Raw genomic sequence first — 19,911 nt, 5'->3', positions numbered from 1 at the left:
GCGCTCCACCTCACTTACACTTCTCATGTGCAAAACTGTTCATTTTGGTGAGTTTGTTAAACCAACAGCAGTTTACAACTTCAAAACCAAAAGTGTTAGAGAAGTTTGCTCAGACATTTTAGTTACTTTTATTTTCATTGTCTTATACTCAAAACCAATTATATATTAAATGAAAGGATATCTTAAAAGACTTTCATGAACAATCAAAATATGAGCTTATCAAATCCAAGAATCAGAGATGGAAAACTCACTGTGCTGCCTGTGTGTTACCGTCCCATGGCTGCCCAATCCTACAGCACAAAGAGGTTTTCCTCATTTATTTGTAACTTCAATTATGATTTCTCATTTAAGGGATAGTTGGATGATAAACAATGAGTTATGAGTTACTGTGTTACTTCTGGGTTTTTTGTTTGGTTTGACTTGTAGAATGTGACTTGTTATTTCACACTAAATACAAAACAAGGCAACTTAGTCTTATTTCCCCACCCTCTAATAAAAGAGATTATAAGTGAGTATCCATCTACGTTTGTTGCAGCTTCCAGTAGGGAGGCTCAGATCTAGAAACACTGAACCTACAACAGGGTAATATGGAGGTCAGATTTAACTAGGACCTGAGTGTTACACTGTGGCAAACAGAAGCAAGGAAGAAAATGAGGATACTGCACTGCAGTGCTGAGGATACAGCTCTGTTACATCATGTTTGCAACTGTGGGGAAAGCCTGGGTTTCTACTTACACTTTTTATTTAATTTTTTAACTTTATAGGTTCTTTGTGTATGTATTATGGCTTCCAGTTTTATGTTTTTATGGGAAGCCCTGGGTTTTAATGTGTCGTACTAGGAATAGGAACTTCAAAGATGCACTGTTTTCAATAGTTCAAAGAACCTTCGAGTACTACAGTTAATTTTACTGTGCAAAATCAATAAACGCACTGTAATTCACACTGATGTAAAATGTATTCAAATTTAAAAGCCAATACACAGTTGCAGTTTCGAGGCATTTCACAGAGACTGAAAAGGTTCAAGCATGCTTGAAACTTCTGTATCTGTAGCATCTGAAATAATGCATATTTCTTCTGACATGGAAGAGCTAGCTTTTTATTGCTGTAATCTTTTTATCTGTTATAAATTTGACATTTCCAGCATCTCCATGTTAATGATGATTTTATAGTCAAAAATTGATTTCTGAATCTGGTGTTATTGATATATGTTTATTTTTTTAAAACAGTTAATTTACAACAACTATTAATTTACATAGGATTCTAATGTATAATCAATGTAATTCAATGACCTGAGTTTCTTATCCTCTAAGAAAGAAAATGACCAAGAGTACACTTTACTGAAACATCCAGCCTTCTAATTGTCCCAGATAGCTGTACTTAGGATGATTCATTTTTAATGTACAGTAATAATAAGTTAGCATAACAATTAGGATTCCAGAAAGAAATATATGAAACTTACAAAGAGCGAACCTGAGTTAAATATTTACGACATTGTGTACAGGTAGCACAGATAGTAATTATAGAATGAAATAAAAATTCTTGCATACCAGGCTGCCTGTGATAAGGTGTGGCACTAAGCCAATTCAAGACACTATCTGAAGGGAAAGAGGGAAAAGGTGGCATACCATTTTCTTGTTTTTGGTCCCAATCCCCTCTTGGCTTTTGGATCAAGGCATCACAGAGCTAGAATGTTGTTTTTGAACAGTCTATAAAAGTCTTCCTCTGATGGAGAGTATAAGAGAGGAACACATCTGGGCATAGCAACAGGGAAAAATCCACCACAGAACATGTGCTGACTTATAGAAATAGTCATGTGACATTGACTAGACAGTAAAATAAAATGAAACCATGTAGGGCTTTCCAGAAGACAAAACTAGCATTGAAAATTACATTTTATATTACAATGACTATTCCCTATTAACTTGTATTCACGCACCTTGTCAACATAGTAATAATGGATCATAACAAAGATGACAGGAAGACAAATGAGTGGTGATACATTTTCAAATGCAGTTCTCGATGAAAATTAATTGTACAAGGCATAATTATTACAGAGTACATTTTCTTACATTTTGATTCATTTGGGCTCAGTCTTGTAGGGAAATTACGTATGCTAAATATCCTCATAATTTCATTCAATAACATTAAACTTGATTATTAAGGAAATGTCATCTTGGCCTTTTTACTTCTGAATGTTGCTAAAAAATGCACGGAATGGTTTGATTGAGGCAAATCATTTAGGTGTAAATTTATTTTCATATTACTAGAGTACAGTGGGATCTTGTATGTCCTTGTTTTTCATGGTAGATTTATTTTATTAAGGCTTATTTGTTTTAATTATTTGTGTGTAAATATGTCTGTTTGGAGGCATGCATATGAGTAAAGGTACCAGCAGAGACTAAAAAGATATCAGGTTCCTAGGAACTGGATTGTGAGCTGGCAATTATGAGCTGCCTGACAATGGTCCTTTGCTGAACCTCTGCCTCTTTTTTCCCTTCTGGTTAAGACAGGACTACTTTCACTGCGGTGCTCAGATTTACAAGAGATAAGTAACTTCAATAATGGGTCTCAGAATCATATCATGGAAAAGCAGAGATATGAAGCCTTCCCTAATGATTGCACTTGCTCTGTGGTTTCTGCTGGACTGGAGTAAGTCAACTTCCACTCAGGACTTTCTAATTGTACTTGAGTGCCATATGCCAGTGTTGACTAAGAGAGTACCTAGGTTCCTATATAGAGCTGGGAGATATCATACTAAAAGCAGTTCTCTGTTGATGCTGCCCAGACTCAACTACACTCACTCCTGCGATGGAACACTTTTTACTATAGTATTTTTTGATTAGTTTTTGATTAATTGAAGATCCAGTTATTTGATCTTTCTTTCATTGTTATTTCTTTAATTTCACTTAAAGATTCCCAACTGATATAAGTGAACATCTGTCAACTTGACAAAGCCTGGAACCAACTGGGAAAAGCAAACGCCAACTGAAGAAATGCCTCTCAGATTGACCAGAAGTATGCTTAAGAGATATTTTCTTGATTATTCACTGAGGCAGGAGAGCCAAGTCCCACTGCAGGAATGTCATAGTCAGGTGATCCGGGGCTATCTATATAAGAGAGGTAGCTGAATGAGAGGAAGCCAGTAATTAGCTTCCTCCCTGATTTCTTCTTTACCCTTTTATCTGGAGTTCCAGTTTTAGCTTTCATTCCAATGGACTATAACCCATAAGATGAAATCAGCCTTTTCCTCACTAAGTTACTTGTGTTAATGGTGTTTATCGCATCAACACAAAGCAAACTAGGATATGGCATTATTCCACAACCATAAAGATTTTGTTCCCCAGATTAATAGTATAAAAAATTATGAAATTCAATTTCGTACTTAGGTATTTTTCTTCGATATGGCATAGAAATACTTTGAAAGTGAATTAAACTTCTAATAGACTTCTTATACGAATGTTTCTTGATAACTTTAATGTTTCTATGATTGTGTTTCTTCATTATGTTCACCTGTGGCCAACAATGATAACATTGCTGTAGAGATCACAGTGTGGTTGGGTCGGGCAGTGTTCCAATTTCAGTGAGGTATGTAGTTCTATTCTCTACCAGACTGTGAGGTAAGATTTTAATTAGGGAAAAAAAAAGGGAAAGTTTTCCCACCCTTTCCATGTGAAGCCTATAATGTGGATGTCGCCTATGTATAGGGTTCTCTCTCTTTCTTGTTCTCTCTCTCTCTCTCTCTCTCTCTCTCTCTCTCTCTCTCTCTGTGTGTGTGTATGTGTGTATGTGTTGTTATTATTGTTGTTTTTGTTGCTTTTAAAGATCACTTAGTAATATTAGGGTGGATGAAGAACCATGAATCATTCTGTAATCTATGAATTCATGAAGATACAGAATTAGATTAGAAGGCAGTTTTTAATGTGCTTCCTGGAAGGGGTGGGTGTTTTCAGTGTACAGAAACAGAAGATCAGGATGTGGGGTCTCACAAAAATGTCTGCTATCCCTCATTACTTACTGATCCTTCCATGAGTGCTTGCTGGTGAAGTTTCCATGTAAGGACTATATTTCCTAACTCCTCTGGCTACTGGATGATTTGTGTGAGCCTCCCACTGCCCCATAAATATTTCCCAAGCAGGTCCCCTTTCCTGCCTTGATATGTACTGACTGCAAACCAGCTAGGGAGGATGGCAGTGAGTCCAGCAGCCCAGAAAGCTGTATGAATGTTTTACAAAAAAAGACAACTTCACTTCCTGGCTGTCAGTGGTTCTGGACACATGTTAAATAATAATGCCTCAATTGTTTAAGTGACTGAGATTTTGAGCCTCTTTAAAAGCAGGTACTGCAATGTGCTTTAATGCAGCAGCAAATGCCAGCTGTGACATGTAGAGAGCAAACAACTAAAATGCTGTTTCATTTTCCATTTTCTTAGAGAAAAAATATTCAAAATGGAAAAGTCACGGCCAACCTCACTGGAAATAAAATCAAAGTTTAAAGTACCCTACATCACACTAAGCACTTGCAATGAAACCGACTATTTTCAACCTCCGGTTAAACTGTAACAAGTCAGTCCTGCAAAGAGCAGGAAAGCAGGATTCAAGAGAAAAAAAGTAACAGTGGTATTTAAGTCCATCGTCCTTGCTTTAACTTCTAGTAATGACATGAAAAGTAAGAAGAAAGCCAGTTACACTTAAAGGAATGTAGCTATATGGCCTATAAAATTACTTAAAATTCCTTGTACTTTCTCATCTACTTGGCATGTTAAACTCAGAGACAGATGACTGTTCTTATCAGAGAACAGTGCCTAACAGAGAAAGTCTCCAACCAAATGCTTAGGTAGAAGCTGGGGGTGGGGGCGGGGGAGAGGGCAGTGGTGGAGGTGGTGGTGGAGAGCCCATGGTTGTTTTCATCTTTTGTTTTTTTGTTTTTTGTTTTCTTCACAGGTGGTACACCACAGGGATCCTTTGGCAGTGTAGGATTATCTCCTACTACCTAACAGGGCATCTAAACTTGCTGTGTTCTTGTCTCTGTGATGCCTGCCAGCTTTGTCCATTGGGGACCAGACTTGCTTTGCGTTGGAGACCTGCATCTTACTTTTCTTGGATCAATCCGGGTCTTAAGATGGCAGCATACTTCCTCTCAGCCAGTTGAGGAAGTCCCTGAGTCAAAGACTGGTTCACTGTTTTTGTCCCCTTGGCCATTACAACCCTTACTTCTTTAAATGAAGCTTTGCTCAAGAGCAGATGAATCCCTTGTTCAAATTAACTATCTCTGGTTTTAAGCTAGACTTCTGGACGGTGTACAGCCAAGTATGCTGTTTATCCAGAAAGATGCTTTTGTCACCAAACTCTGTCCATTCAATTTGTGTATTCTTATGGTTTTTGGACGGTTTTCTTCCTCATATTGATTGTCCACATTGCTACCTCAGCCTGTCTTCAACCAACACAAATCACTTCCCAGTTCCTCTGCAACTACTTGATAATTTCAAGTTCCTTGCTTGACCATATATAAAGTATCTTCAACTCTCAAAGTCTCTATTCCTTAAACTTGAATATAGGCTAGAAGACAGTATATATATTTTCCTCCAGGCAGTAAGTACTTCTGCCATGCCATGATTGAGTGTGCCCAAGGGTCACCCAAGAGCCTTCATAATTCAGATGATACTAGAGACTAGGTGAAGGAAACTGTGCCAATGGACGTCTATACAACTTATGTTACTAACTTGCAGGTGGTCAGTTTCCTAAAGCAAGTCAGGAGTTCGTTTCTTGTTAGATACGAGGTTAGAGAAATACTCCAAGACTAAGCATTATTATTTTTAAAAAGTCAAAAGATGAGAGGAAAAATAGAATCTGAATATATAAGCGTAGATATTAACTTGGCTAAGTTATGTAAAATGAATTGTAAGTAATTAATCACACAACTTTGTTATTACTCAATAAAATAGAGTAATTTCACCTCTTCTCCAAATCTTTGAGGAATTGGTAATTTGTAGATACATAAGAATGCTAATTGGGGATACTGAGCAGACATAAAGTACAACTGTGTCAAAACATGTTTATTCTTATTCATTCAGTTATGACAATGCCTTCCTGCTCAGCGTCTAAGAATGAATTTAACAAATTCACCAAATAACTTCCTATTCACAAATTTTTGCATTCTAGTCTAGAAATTATAGGACAATAAAGTAAACTTCTCAAAGCTAGAAGTAAGCTGGGCAAGCACGTAAACATCTGCTTATATAAGAAATAAAGCATCAGTGAATACAATCCAAATTGAAGTGCAACAATAAAATAATTCAATGTCCAAGAGAACAAAAAAAAAGTGCAAAATAATATTTATCAACAAAATAAATTGTAAAATCATCCATGGGATCCAAGAGACAAACACAGCCAAGACCTGTGTATTTATTCCATTTACTGTCGAGAGTCATTTATCCAAAGCTTGCTTCTTACACTGCCTTTGCAGTATCTACTTCCCTATGCGGATTTACAAGCCATGCAGCTGAAATTGGGAATTGCTTAAATAAACGAGAATCTGACAACTCTCAATTCCTTAAGATTATTGGATTAAAACCCACCAAACTCCAGGAGAGTTGGCTTATTCTGCTGTTGCCCCATGTTCTGCTGGTTTTCCGTTTCTCTGCCAGTGTCACAATTAAGTAGATTGCAAGCAGCACTCGAAACAGTGCACCTCTTCGCAAGCTGCTTCTTCGTGCAGAGCGCACGCGCTGTCTTCAGAAAACAATAAAGCTACCACTGTAATTATATTTTGCAAAAAATATTGTATCTTGGTGTCACTGTACGACATGGTTAAAAAGCCATAAGAGCAACAAGGTATGTTCTTAAAACCATTCTCATGCTGTCAACCCTATTTGGATCCAGGTAGGAGGGAGCAGCCTGAGTGTTTACCCACAATCGGCTTCTCTCACCCTTTATCACCGTGAATAACACGAACATGCTGCAGGAGAACGCGCTGGGAAAGCTGAACTGTGTGGGCATCGCACGGGGATGATGCATTAGAAAGAAATTAGATCAATTATTTCCAAATTTAAATTTAAAATCAGCTGTCAGATTGATAATGTGGTTGGAGTTATGTAAGTGAATAATTCTAGATGACTCTCAAAATCGCGATGTTAATCATTCAGTGTAAGCCAACTCTAGCACTATATGGCTCAGTTCTAGGCACCATTTCCTACTGTAGGCACTGTAGCCACTGTCATTAAGGTAGTTCGTCAGCAATGCATAGTAAATAAAAAACTAAGAACTTTAACTCTCCTCCTTTCTATTCTGTAAAATTCAGGGGCTGTAGAAAAATACGATATTAAAAGTTTAGAAATTTACCACTGAAATGAAGTCTATAAGGACCATACGCATCAGCGTTGTTTTCTGTTGTATAGCTTTGTTCTGTATGTCCTTTGAGTCATACTCTTTTCTTGGCACTCACACCTCATTATTTTGAAATCAGGTAAATTGTTGCAGTTAGTCTCATCTTTCTTTAGTGGTCTGAATTCTGGAACGATAGCATGTCAAAGAATGGCCTCTAACCACACAGGAGAAGGCAATAAAAGAGTTCTGTCCCAAGTTGGACTGATTAGACACAAACCTTAGAACTGTGTGAAGACAATAATGAATGCTCTCAGTGTTTCATGAGAGCCACAGGAGTCCCATAAACGTGGGAGTAGTGAAGCACAGGAGTTCACAGCAGACTTCTCATACTTACCGAAAAAAAAATAAATAAATAGACACCATGGACACACAGAACAAAATTATACAACAGAAAATAACACTAACGTGCAAGGGCCTTATAGAATTCATTTCATGGAGATGAGTCCATGGGGCTATCAGGGGACCATGGGGAAGTGTCCTCAGCTCCTTGTTCTGAAACATGGTTTGCAGTATAAAAACTAGTGTAGATAAGCCTTGTTTTCAAACATTTCACATTTGGACAAATTAGGAATGACCAGACACATGAGGAGGAAGAGTAGAGTGATAGAAAGAAGATCACTCTCCTCTCCGTGTCCTGCATTTTAAATGAACAGAGGCATAGGGGCAGCCGTCTAATGATGTGGATTGTGTATCGTTTGAAGACAGTGTGTGGGCAAGATCTTCAAAGTCCAGATGAGCATACAACTCATTCTTTAATACCTTGCTCTTTGCAGAGGAAAGTAGCTAAATATGACTCTGAAAAGCATCTATTTATAAATTGACCTTCCTATTTATTGTACTTTGAAATACTATTCATACTATTTTTAAAAATTCACTTTTAAGTATTTTCAGTTGTGGAAGATGAATTTCTGACTGAAAATGTCTGATTGTGACCAGGGATACTGGGACACATTGGAACTCTTTCGTGATAGTGAGCATGTGTTTCCCTCTGCACCCTAAAATTTACCCTTATAGTTCATAAAGGTAATAAATGGTTCACTGGCATTTTGACGAGTAGCTGACATCCTTTAAAAAATGGAGAAGTGTCTCAGTTGTAAACTTGTGGTGATTCTGCAGCCTAAACAAAGGATGAAGACAAGCTCTGTTTTGAACAATAATGACCAAAGTCTGGTTCATTTAAGCATAGTCATTATACAAACACCCATAAGGTAAATAAATTGACATTACAATTTCTTACAACTATCACCAATATTTAATAAAAATATATAGCTTGTGTGAATTTGTATATGACAATATATCTATATTTTATAATTTATTTTACTAATTAATAGTAATAGTGTTATTTATTAATTAATAACATACTAATTAATTTTATGAGCATTTTTGTATAATTATCTTTATTCTTTCAGTATTTTACTCACGAACACAATGTATTTTGATCATACTGCCAATTCTCTTTTTCCTACTCTTCCCAGATCTCATGACCACCAACTTCACACTATCTCTTTATTTCATATTAATTTGTTATGTCCAGTTACTGTTGCCTATATTGCACAAATATAGGTTCATCTGCCGAGAATGAGAACCTCACCAGAGATTTAAAATAAAAAATAGTAATGGTGTCAAATGCACAAAACTTGCAGAATACATAACATATATGTATAGGGGTTTAGTTGACTGTGGCCATATTTAATTCTAGACATGTCTATTATTTTTATCTAAAAGGAAATGCTGTATAGCCAAATCATTTGGTTTTAAAAACATCATGGCTAGATTATTTTTATAGATTTTCCATATTTTGTGTATAATATTTTACATCTATGTTTATAGAAGAAAAATACAAATTGAAATGCTGTCAGATATTAAATCATAGAGATGGTAAATCTAATAAAGCTTGATAACAATGGTATGTTCTCTCCTTTGGTCAAATATCTGTACCACAAAATGATAAGTGATCCTCCTGCATTTAATCAAATGAAACCTATACATATTTGTCACAGTTAATATACCAAAACATTATATATGCTATAGAAATGCATTCTCCATGTAGACTCTTGATTCCCCATAGTTTGCATGTATGAAACTTACTGTCTGGCAGATGAGTGACTCTGTACCAAGCATTTAAGGAACATCACAGATTGTGTTGCCTCTACTCTGAGTTAGTGGATAACCACCAGCTATTTACTTAAAACCGAATGTAGAGAGAAATCAGATATGAGCTGAAAGCTTGAGAAACTCAATTATTAGGAACATTTAAACTACCATAAGCTAAAAATAACTTCTCTAAATAAAGGAGGGACAGCTTTGTAATGATTTCTAGTTATTGAATATATGATATGAGGGGAAAAATGAAAATTATTACCAAGGCTTTATCTTTGGCCAAATGAAAGCTAAAGGTCTTATTTTCTCATAGGGCAATGATGGATGGGAGCTGTTTCTTGAGCTGTCCAACTTACAGAATGGAATGCAAGAGTGTGGTGTGGGCTTCAGATCAAATGCACAAAACATAGATCATTAACTACAGCATTTCCTAGCTTATGTTCGTTCTCCAGAAACAGCCTGTGGCAGAGGTTGTCCTGAAGTGCTTTCATTGGAGATGGAATCCTAGAGCTAAGAAAGAGTTGATAAGCGAGAACTAAGTTTGCGAGGCAGCTCAAATGAGACAAGGAGAGTAAGTGTGGGCACCAGGCTGGTGTCCTGTAGAGAGAAAAGGCCTGAAGAAGTGCAGTTTCTCTTCTGGATATTCACATAATTAAAACAAATAGATAAATAGATAAACGAGGCAAAGGTAACCTACTTGGGGTAATGTAGTTGGAGAAAGCAAGCCAGTGGGCTTGTGTCTTTGAAGGTCTTATCTGCACCCTGCTACTGTTTTGGTTTCTGTCTTCTGTCTTTAACAAAGTGAATAATCTCATCCATTGAACACTCCTATACTTGAGAAATTCTGCCCAAATGTGTGCGTCGACTAACCACAGATGGAACCTTCTATAACCAAGAGCCAAAACAAACCTTCATTCTTCAAGTTGTTTAGATCATGTATTTTCCACCAGTAATGAAAGAAGTAACTTAGTTCACTCCAAATCACAGTGGCTGTAGGTAATCCATTTTGTATCTTTGTATCTACTCTCCCGTTTCTGACTCCATCTTCTGTCCTCTCCTTGGGGGTCTTCTCTAGGAAAAGTGTCACTTGAGGTTACAATACAGAATGATCTCCTAAAGATCACTATATTTTGGTGTCATCTGGATATATTTTATTCCAAATGTGGTCAAGTTTCTGTTTGTGGTAGATAACAAAATTCAGAGATTGTACCCAACATTTAATAGTTTAATGATGCTAAATTGTTTTCTTATTAATACTTAGATGACTTGCGATAGATTACAAATTTGTTTCTTCGGAGTTTGGGATATTCATATTACAAAGATTTTATATATGATTATAGCTGAATATACATACTACCTTGTATCTATAATCAATTTATTGATCCATTTATCCAGTAATGGATACCTAGGCTGATTCTATATCTTAGCTATTTCTAGTAGTGCAATAATAGTAAAGAGATGTGTTCAGATAGCATCGAGACAGTCTTGTCTTAGATTCCTTTGATCATATAACCTGCAACTCTTTGTTCATTCTGAAGAAAATAATGTCAATTTATCTTTTGCAGGTTTTTGAATCATGAAAAATACAATAACAATTATTGCTATTTAAATATGTCAATTATTTTTTTTTTTTTTGGTTCTTTTTTCCGGAGCTGGGGACCGAACCCAGGGCCTTGCGCTTCCTAGGTAAGCGCTCTACCTCTGAGCTAAATCCCCAGCCCCCAATTTTTTGGTGTGCTTATGTGCACTTTTTTTTTTTTTTTTTTTTTTTTTTTTTTTTTTCCGGGGCTGGGGACCGAACCCAGGACCTTGCGCTTCCTAGGCAAGCGCTCTACCACTGAGCCAAATCCCCAACCCCCTTTGTCAATTATTTTTAATTATTTATTTTTTGCATATTCATTTTGCATCCTGCTTTCTTCTCCCCTCCAGGTTACCCTCTAACAATCCTTCCCTCATCCCCTTCTGCTTCTCTTCTTAGTGGGTGGGGCCTTCCTTAGGGATTCCCCCCCACCCTGGCAAATCAAGTTTCTGTGAGGCTAGGTGTTTCCTTTCTCACTGAGGCCAGACAAGGCAGTCCAGCTGTCAGAACATATCCATATACAGGCAACAGATTTGGGACAATCCCTGCTTCAGTTGTTTGGGACGCACATGAAGACCTAGCTGCACATCTGCTCCATATGAATGGGAAGGCTAGGTCCAGCCCATGTATGTTCTTTGGTGGGTGATTCAGTCTCTGAGAATCTCAAGGGTCCAAGTTAGTTGATTCTCTTGGTCTTCCTGTGGAGTTCCTACCCCTTAGGGCCTGCAATCCTTCCTCCAACTCTTCCACCAGAGTCCCTAAGTTCCATCAACTGTTTGGCTGTGACTGTCTACATCTTTTTGAGTCAGTTGGTGGGTAGAGCCTCTCAGAGGACAGCCATGCTAACTAGACTCCTGTCTTCAAGCATAACAGAGCATCATTAATAGTGTCAGGACTAGGTGCTTGGCCATGGGATAGGTTGGAAGTAGAGCCAGTTATTGATCGGCTGTTCCCTCTGTATCTGTTCCATCCCCAATCCCTGCATTTGTTTTAGTCAGGATAAGTTTTGGGTAGAAAGTTTTGTGGGTGTGTTATTGTTCCTATCACCCCACTGGGGTTCGTGCCTGGCCAGAGGAAGCAGCCCCTGCAGACTCCATATGCCCCATGCTGTGAGTCCCCATTGATCCTTGGGAATCTCCCCATCTCAGATCTCAATCTCTTTCTCTTCTTTCTTCTCTGTTCCCCCTATAAGTTGTCAATGCTCTATCATCCCATAAAGACACTTGTTCAACTATTTCATAGCAGCTTTATTTGTTATAGCCAGAAACTGGAAACAACCTAGATATCCCACAACTGAAGAATGGATAGAAAATAATGTGGTATGTCTACACAATAGAATACTATTCAGCTATGAAAAACAAGGACCTCATGAATATTGCAGGCAAATGAATAGAACTAGAGAATGTTATCCTGAGTGAGGTAACTCATTTCTCAAAAGACATGCATGCATGGTATGTTTTCACTTTGAAGTGGATATTAGTCAAAAAACACAGGATGTCCATAATTCACTCCTCAGACCCATGGAGTCTAAACAGGAAGGAGGGCACAAGCAAGGAAGATTGTATTTCACTTGGAAGGGGAGAATGGAATAGTTCTGGAAGCAGATGAAGGAAGGGAACTGGATGGGAGAAGGAATGGGGAGAAGTCGGGGCCTGGGGGGTCTGTGTGGGGAGGGACAGGGGAATGGCCAGATAGTCATGAGAATATATCAGTTGCTATAACTGAATAATCTTCAAGTTACATTGACAGCTTCATTTTAAAATAAGCCATCTATAACAATTTAAACATAAGAAATTTAGTTATAAGTCAAACTGGTGGACTTTTTGGAAGTCTTCTGAAGGGATAAACAAAAATGCTTACATCTAAAGTGCTTCTCAAGAAAAATATAAAATTCAATTATAAATTTTCAATATTTATATAAACTACATATATTTCAATCATCTTGGTTTCAGTCAAAATTAGTGTTGTAATCTTTGTAACTTATATAACGTTGTCCCATGAGCCTTCTGGAATACTGGTGAAAGCCCAAGGAGTATATTGAATTGAATTACCAATATTTGCACAGTAGCATATTTTTCAGAAGCTCAGGGAATTGTGAAGTTGCTACATTCTTTGAAGATAAATTTGCTTCACGTTCAAACAACATTTGCTACTGTGTTTGAGACTCCACCGTATCCATAGTTACAGCAGGAACTTGCCCTTGCCTCTTTGCTTGTAATATACTAAAGGGTAGCGTTACAGAGAATAATTTTCACTGAATATACGCTCATAGAAACATGATTTTGACTTCACTGTCAAACTATATGAAACAGAATTCATGAAAAGAAAATTTCTTACATTGAAAATTAGTAATAATGCCTTACGTGCTAAGTATTCATCTCAAAAAAATGAAAAGAGGGAGACAGAATAATTCTTGGCCTTCGTGGAGTTGGTCTTTCTGCAACTGCATGATATGTCAGTGACATTTTATATAAATAAATGTTTGTAAATTAAGATATACCTTGTTGATGCAGAGATGAGTTATGTATTTTGATTCTTTTAAAAAATATTACTTTTATTCATTCTCTCATATAGTACACGCCAGCTATATTTTTCATCCATTTCCTCCCAGTCACTCCCTGTCCCCTACCTCCATCTGTTTATCCTCCATTTCTCTTCAGAAAAGGGCAGGTATCCCATAGATGTCAACAAGACATGTCATATCAAATTGCAGTAAGATTAGGCACTTCCTCTCCTATTAAGGCTGGATGGTGCAACTCAGTATGAGGAAAAGTTTCCCAAAAGCAGGAAAAAGTATCAGAAATAGCTTCTGGTCCCACTGTTAGAAATTCCATAAGAAGACAAGCTACACAACTTTAACATATATGGAGAAGGCCTATGTCAGACTCATGTAGGCTCCCTGATTGTTGGTTCAGTCCCTGCCCCTATGAGCCCTGGTTAATTGATTCTGTGTGTTTTCTCATGGTGTCCTTGACTCCAATTGTCTCCTAAAATCCTCCCTTTCTCTCTTCTGTAGGATTCCCAGAGTTCTGAATACTGTTTAGCTGTGAACTTCTGCATATTTTCTATCAATTGCTGGATGAAGCTTCTCTGATGATAATTGGGCTAGGCATTAATCTATGAGCATAGCAGAGTATCATTAGGAATCATTTCCTTGACTTTTTTGAGGCAATACTCTCTCAAATACTTTTCTCTCTTTTTCCACATCTAAAACTTCTGGGTAAAGAGTTATGTTCTCTGCTACAACTTCATCTTTAATTCCATATCTGTCATCACTAAATTCCTTATCTTTTCTAGTAGTTTTAGGTATTTTACATTTGAATGTTTAGTGCCTTGATACAATAGATCTTGATCATACCCATTCACCACTTCCTTACTCCAATTTTCTTTAGTGTTTGTCATCCCTTCTCCTGCTCTTTCTCAGGTTCTATACTGTAGGTTGATGTGATTATGGAGGTGAAGACAGGTACAGGATAGAATGAGGCCTGTTATTCGGTGAAAAAGAAGGATGGGAAGGAGAAAAGTTTTAGAGAGAAGAGGAGACCAGAGCAAGGAGAGGGAGCAGCTGAGAGAACATGGCAGCTGATGCTATGTTTTCTCTCTGCACATTTACAGGTTGTTATGACTATTTTTAAGGGATGGATATGTACAAGATTTTGTGTGTCTAGTTGAGAAAATTATATCTTTTCTAGGTGGGTAGTTTATATCCTTATCAATTGGTTGTAAGTTAATTGTGTGGACATATATGAATAATAAACGTATAAATCTGGTTATTGGGTTATAGTTTATTAAGTTACGATTTCACTGGGTTGTTGGGAGTGTGTGCAGAATCTGTGACGGGAAGCCATGCTAGACTATAGAACACTTTGGACTAGCGTGGTGTGGGGCCTTGCTATCTTGGCCCACAGAACCCATGGTAACAGTCTGCCAAACCAAGGGAACAGTGTGTGAAAGGGGCTGACAGAGAAAAAGCTAGATGAATCCACACGGAGTGGGAACTCACAGGAACCTTTTCTGCCCTTTTTTAACCGTACCACAACACTATATTTGTCATTTTTTGGACTTTATGGTTGGTAATGACTTAATTAGTACTTCCCAAATTCACAAGAGCACATAGCCATGCACTGAGGTATGATAACGTTCCAGTACAGTCATCAGTTGCCAATACTTCATCTCAAAGGGTCCAGAACCCCGAGATCCCAGCCACATTAGATATTTACTGGCTTCTCCTTATTCAGTTCTTAGTCAAGTCAATCCCGTTTATTTAAAAAGTTGGTAGGTACACATTCACCCCATTTCCAAAAGTCAGCATCTTCAGCTTTTCTCCCCATTACATTTTTCTGTACCGTCATCATCAGCAAAGTTCCCCTAGCCTTGGAGGTGGTGGTTGATATGCATGACCCACTGACATCTAAGCACCCAGTGTTCCTTATACATTTGCACTTCAAACAGTTACATGCCTCTGAATAAATGCTTACCCATTGTAATACCAGTTTTTTTCTAACCAAAGTCCAGAGTAGCACACATTTATTGTCTAAACATAAATATGTAGAATTCAGTTTTACAGTATGACTATTTAGCAAAGCAGCAATAGGTTTCCCCATTTCTCTATCATAGGATATGACCGAGTTTACACCATACCATAGCAGACATTAAATCCCTTCTGAAGAGCTGGTTTCTTATTCAATTAGAAAAGAGGTGCTTACCAATGGTGGCCATTATGCCACCACTGCACCAGTTCCATCACTTGCCTTGTCTGCAGGTCTACAGCAGACAGGGCCCAGTACTGAGTAAAGATCATTGATGATTATTTCTTCCAGCAGCCATCTGGCACTGAAAGCTAACCAGCAAGGAGAGAGTTTCCAGTTCAGTTCAAGGTTTGTTTCTCCATGTCAAGAATCCAAATTGAATAATGTCTTCAGCCAATAGGGCCTTTACTTGTAGTTATGGTAGGGAAACAGAACTAAGAGCAAGAGCCTATGTTGTCTGCATTACTGATGTAGCCTCCCGGCTAATATTTTATAGGGTTACATCCAGGGCCAGGCACTGGGAATTTATTTTAATAACCTATGTCTTCTAGAAATAGTATTGTCCACACTTGTATACTTTTTAAAAATCCCCATCTATATTCCATAAACACATTATATATAAAATTTTTCTATGCAATTAAAAGTGGTTTACAAAATAGTGATTTTTTTCCATTGGTTTCTTTGTGTATCCATAGTTTTGACTACCTCTCCCCATCTTCCCTAAGCCACTATCTCCCCATTACCACTGAAACCTTTCACTAGGAGTATTTCTCTTTGCTCCTTCATGTAACATCTATGATTTCTTCTGTGGGTTGGAAGATCTTACATGTCCACCGTATGTTCTCATGTGTCCTTCATTTGAGTTAAACTTTCTGCTGGTACTTCATTTTCTCATTTCCCATTCTTCTCTCTGATCTCATGTTTCTTCCCCAGTATTCCACTTTATTTTTATTTTTGTCTATTCTTCATTATCCACATTTCCAGCAGACATCTACTTACCATGCTGCAATGTCTGATATTTGCTTTCAATGTGTTAATCCAGAACCACCTGAGAGACAGATCTCAGGGCATTTCAATGGTAGATTCCCTTACTCACTTTGAGGTGGGACTGTTTGTGGAGATAAAATTCTGAACAGCACAACACATTCATAGTCTGTTGCTTCCTGATTGTGGCTGAGAACAGCTGTCTCATACCTTGGCTTCCATGTCTGGATGGACTGCATCCTCGACCTCTGAGCCAAAGTTGCTTTTATTAGATTATGCATCACAGCAATGGGAAAATGAAACTAAGACATACTCATAATGATGGCAGGACAAAGTGATTGGGCCTTATTTAGGCAATGTCTTGAACATAAAAGATGGTATGCTACGAGGATGCATTAAATTACACCCTCGGATTTTATTTACTTTGTGGAAAACTGATTGTATAATATTAGTTCCAATTAACTCTTCAATTAGAGACAAGTATATACATGAATAGCAAGTGAAATAAAGCAGAAAGATCTTCATGCACACCCAGTAGCTGAGAACTTTTATGGTTAGTTTTGTGGTTCCATCAGGTAGGTGCCGATTCAGAATCTGGAAGATGCTTTTGTAGCATGAAAGGTTTGTTGATCATTAAAACCTCTCAGCCCTAACAAGCTTTCTACCTATTTCTGTCAGAAATCTCCCTGTGACTTCAGAGGCTAATGACTTAAGCATACTCATCACCAGCGGCATTGAAATGTCTTATAAACAGAGTCAACATGGTTGTTCTTTAATGAAAAAGAAATATAGCCTCTGTGTGCCTTCATTCTCGTGGGGTGAAGAGATTATACTTTCAATTTAAAACCAAACACTATTATCAATATCCCTTGGAAGTTCTACTTAATTAAAATGCTCTACTCATAAAACCTGCCAAATAAAAAACTTCCTTCAGTTTCTCAATTAACTGCATTTAATTAGAATTATATAATATGGAAAGGATCTGTTTTCACCTTATCTTAATCAAAGAGACTGTGGTTTGGTCAAAATAAACAGAACATTACAAAAAGTAATAGGTACCAATGAAATCAAATGTTCCTCTTTCAAAATTAACTCCGTGTTTAGCTGATACAAGGAAAGGAAAAGCTGTACTTAGTCTGGCTGCTGTGATTATCCTCCTAGATGCCTATTTGCTACACCTGTGTGCTTGTAGACAACTATAGCTGAGAACTACCCTGTGCTGCTTTGTGTTCTCACAGATGGCTGACCCCCGTGAGGGAGGGTGTGTGTGGATACACACGTGTGTCCAGGTAAAGTTCTCTGTGGAGGCTGTAGACTCTCTGGTGTCATTTATTACTTGGATATGGTAGTTCATACTCGTTTTTATAGTCTCTCTCTCTCTCTCTCCCTCTCCCCCTCACCCTTTTCCTTCCCCTTCCCCTCCTTTTCCTCCTCCCCTTCCCCCCTCTCATTTTGAGATAGTGGATATTAGTGACCTGGATCTCATCACATAGTCCCAGCTGGTTGCCGATGATTCCCAGGGATCCAACTGTCTTTCTTTTACAGTGTTGGAATTACAAGGACATGAACAGCCTTTTTAAAATGAAATCTGGGGATATAACTCAGGTCCTCATTGCTGAAAGACAAGCACGTTGTGTGACATGCGAACCATTTAGAGTTTCTGGCCCCACAATAGTTCATTCTCCCAGGTAATTTCTTCATCCCAGACTCTTCCTGCCAGGAGTGACTTCTATCACCTCAATACAGTATTGTTTGGTATCCTGCAGTGCCTAGGTCTCAGGGTACTTTCATTGACTTTGTGGCCCCTCCTTAATGAAAACATTTCTCACCTGGTTGCTGAGTGTCCCATTTCAGCACGCCCCTGATTGCACCTGCGATCTTCAGAGTCTAACGTCAGTATCTAACCTGAACTCAACAATCTTCAAAATTTCTCATGGGTTTTTCACTGTTGTAGGCTGAACAGCCTGGCACAGGATATATATCCTTCACATCAGTATCAGAAACTTTAGCCCTTGTATCAGATGTATCATGTTTCAGAGTCTAGTCTCAAGACTGCCGGATGATTACAATTCTTTTGATTTTTTTTTGTTCTAAATCATTTAGTCTGATTTTTGTTTCAGGAGTCCCAGAAAAAATACCTGAAGAAGTGTTACCATGTGCTCTGAGGAGGTATTGGGGAGTCCCTTCTGGAGAAACTATCCTCTGCAGTCCATGGAGCCCAGTTCAGAAAATAGCTCAGCTGGATAAATTTAGTAAAGAGTTCTGATGTTGTTACCTCTGCCTTTGGCATCATGAGCCTCTCTTTCTGGCTTCCTGAACCTAGTGTGCTCAGTCTTATTAGTTCTGATATCCCATGTTCATTGGTGCCCTGTGAACTTCTACAGTGTGCTGTCCCTGGATTACTATGGATTGTTCCTTTTATAGAATGGAGTGGATCCAGCCTTCTTTGATGCCAAGCATGTAAGAGTCAGAATCTTCCTCTCCTTGAGTGGTTCCCATTAGAGAACGGTTGCTTATCCCCAAGGTACGTGTGCTACTATTGCACCCCTATGTAAATTCCTGTGTGCTGCTGTTCATTGATGTGGCTCATAGGCATGATGGGTGTGTAGGAGCCCTGGTTGTTTACTTCTTTAGAAGCTCGCATGGCATCTTCTAGTACCATTAATGTAAGTCCTTAGGGAAGAAGCTTTCAGCACAGACCCATCATGGTACTCTGAATACTGTGGCTGAAGTGAGTGATGTCATTAGCGATGAGGAATTGCCTTCTACCTCTTGCAGGTGACCAAAGACAAAGTAATAGCTTATAATATTTGTAAGTCTCTTAGACAAGCCTGATCAACGACTCAGAGGATTTCCTGTGCAATTGTAGGAGTTTTTATTAGATTGTCTATAGCACTTGGGGAAGCATTGTCAGCTCAGAGGGGAAAACTTATTTAAATTATGCCTGTATATGCATACAAAGATTTCCTCAAAGTGTAGGTATTTTATGTAGATAATAGTTTGATTTCTTATAATTTTATCAGACATCTATACTCTTACGATAGCCTTCTTCCTCCTTCCTTTGTGTTTGTCTTCTTTATCAAACCCAATTTAAACCTCACACTGTTCTAGTTTCTACTTTGTGTAATTTTTTTTGTGCTGTTTTCCTTTCTGTTTTTCTTCCCATCTTAAAAAAGCCTTGTGAATTTGGAGGCTATAACAGTTTACAGATGAATGGATGAAAGCTGGACAATGTGTACCAGAAAACAATAGAGGTCACATGTTGACTGCATGTAAAAAGCAAAACAAAAACAAATGAATGGAAGGAAGGAAGGAAGGAAGGAAGGAAGGAAGGAAG

Source organism: Rattus rattus, chromosome 15 (genome assembly GCF_011064425.1).
Source record: "Rattus rattus isolate New Zealand chromosome 15, Rrattus_CSIRO_v1, whole genome shotgun sequence".
NCBI classification, from domain to species: domain Eukaryota; kingdom Metazoa; phylum Chordata; class Mammalia; order Rodentia; family Muridae; genus Rattus; species Rattus rattus.
This window is presented reverse-complemented; position numbering follows the sequence as displayed.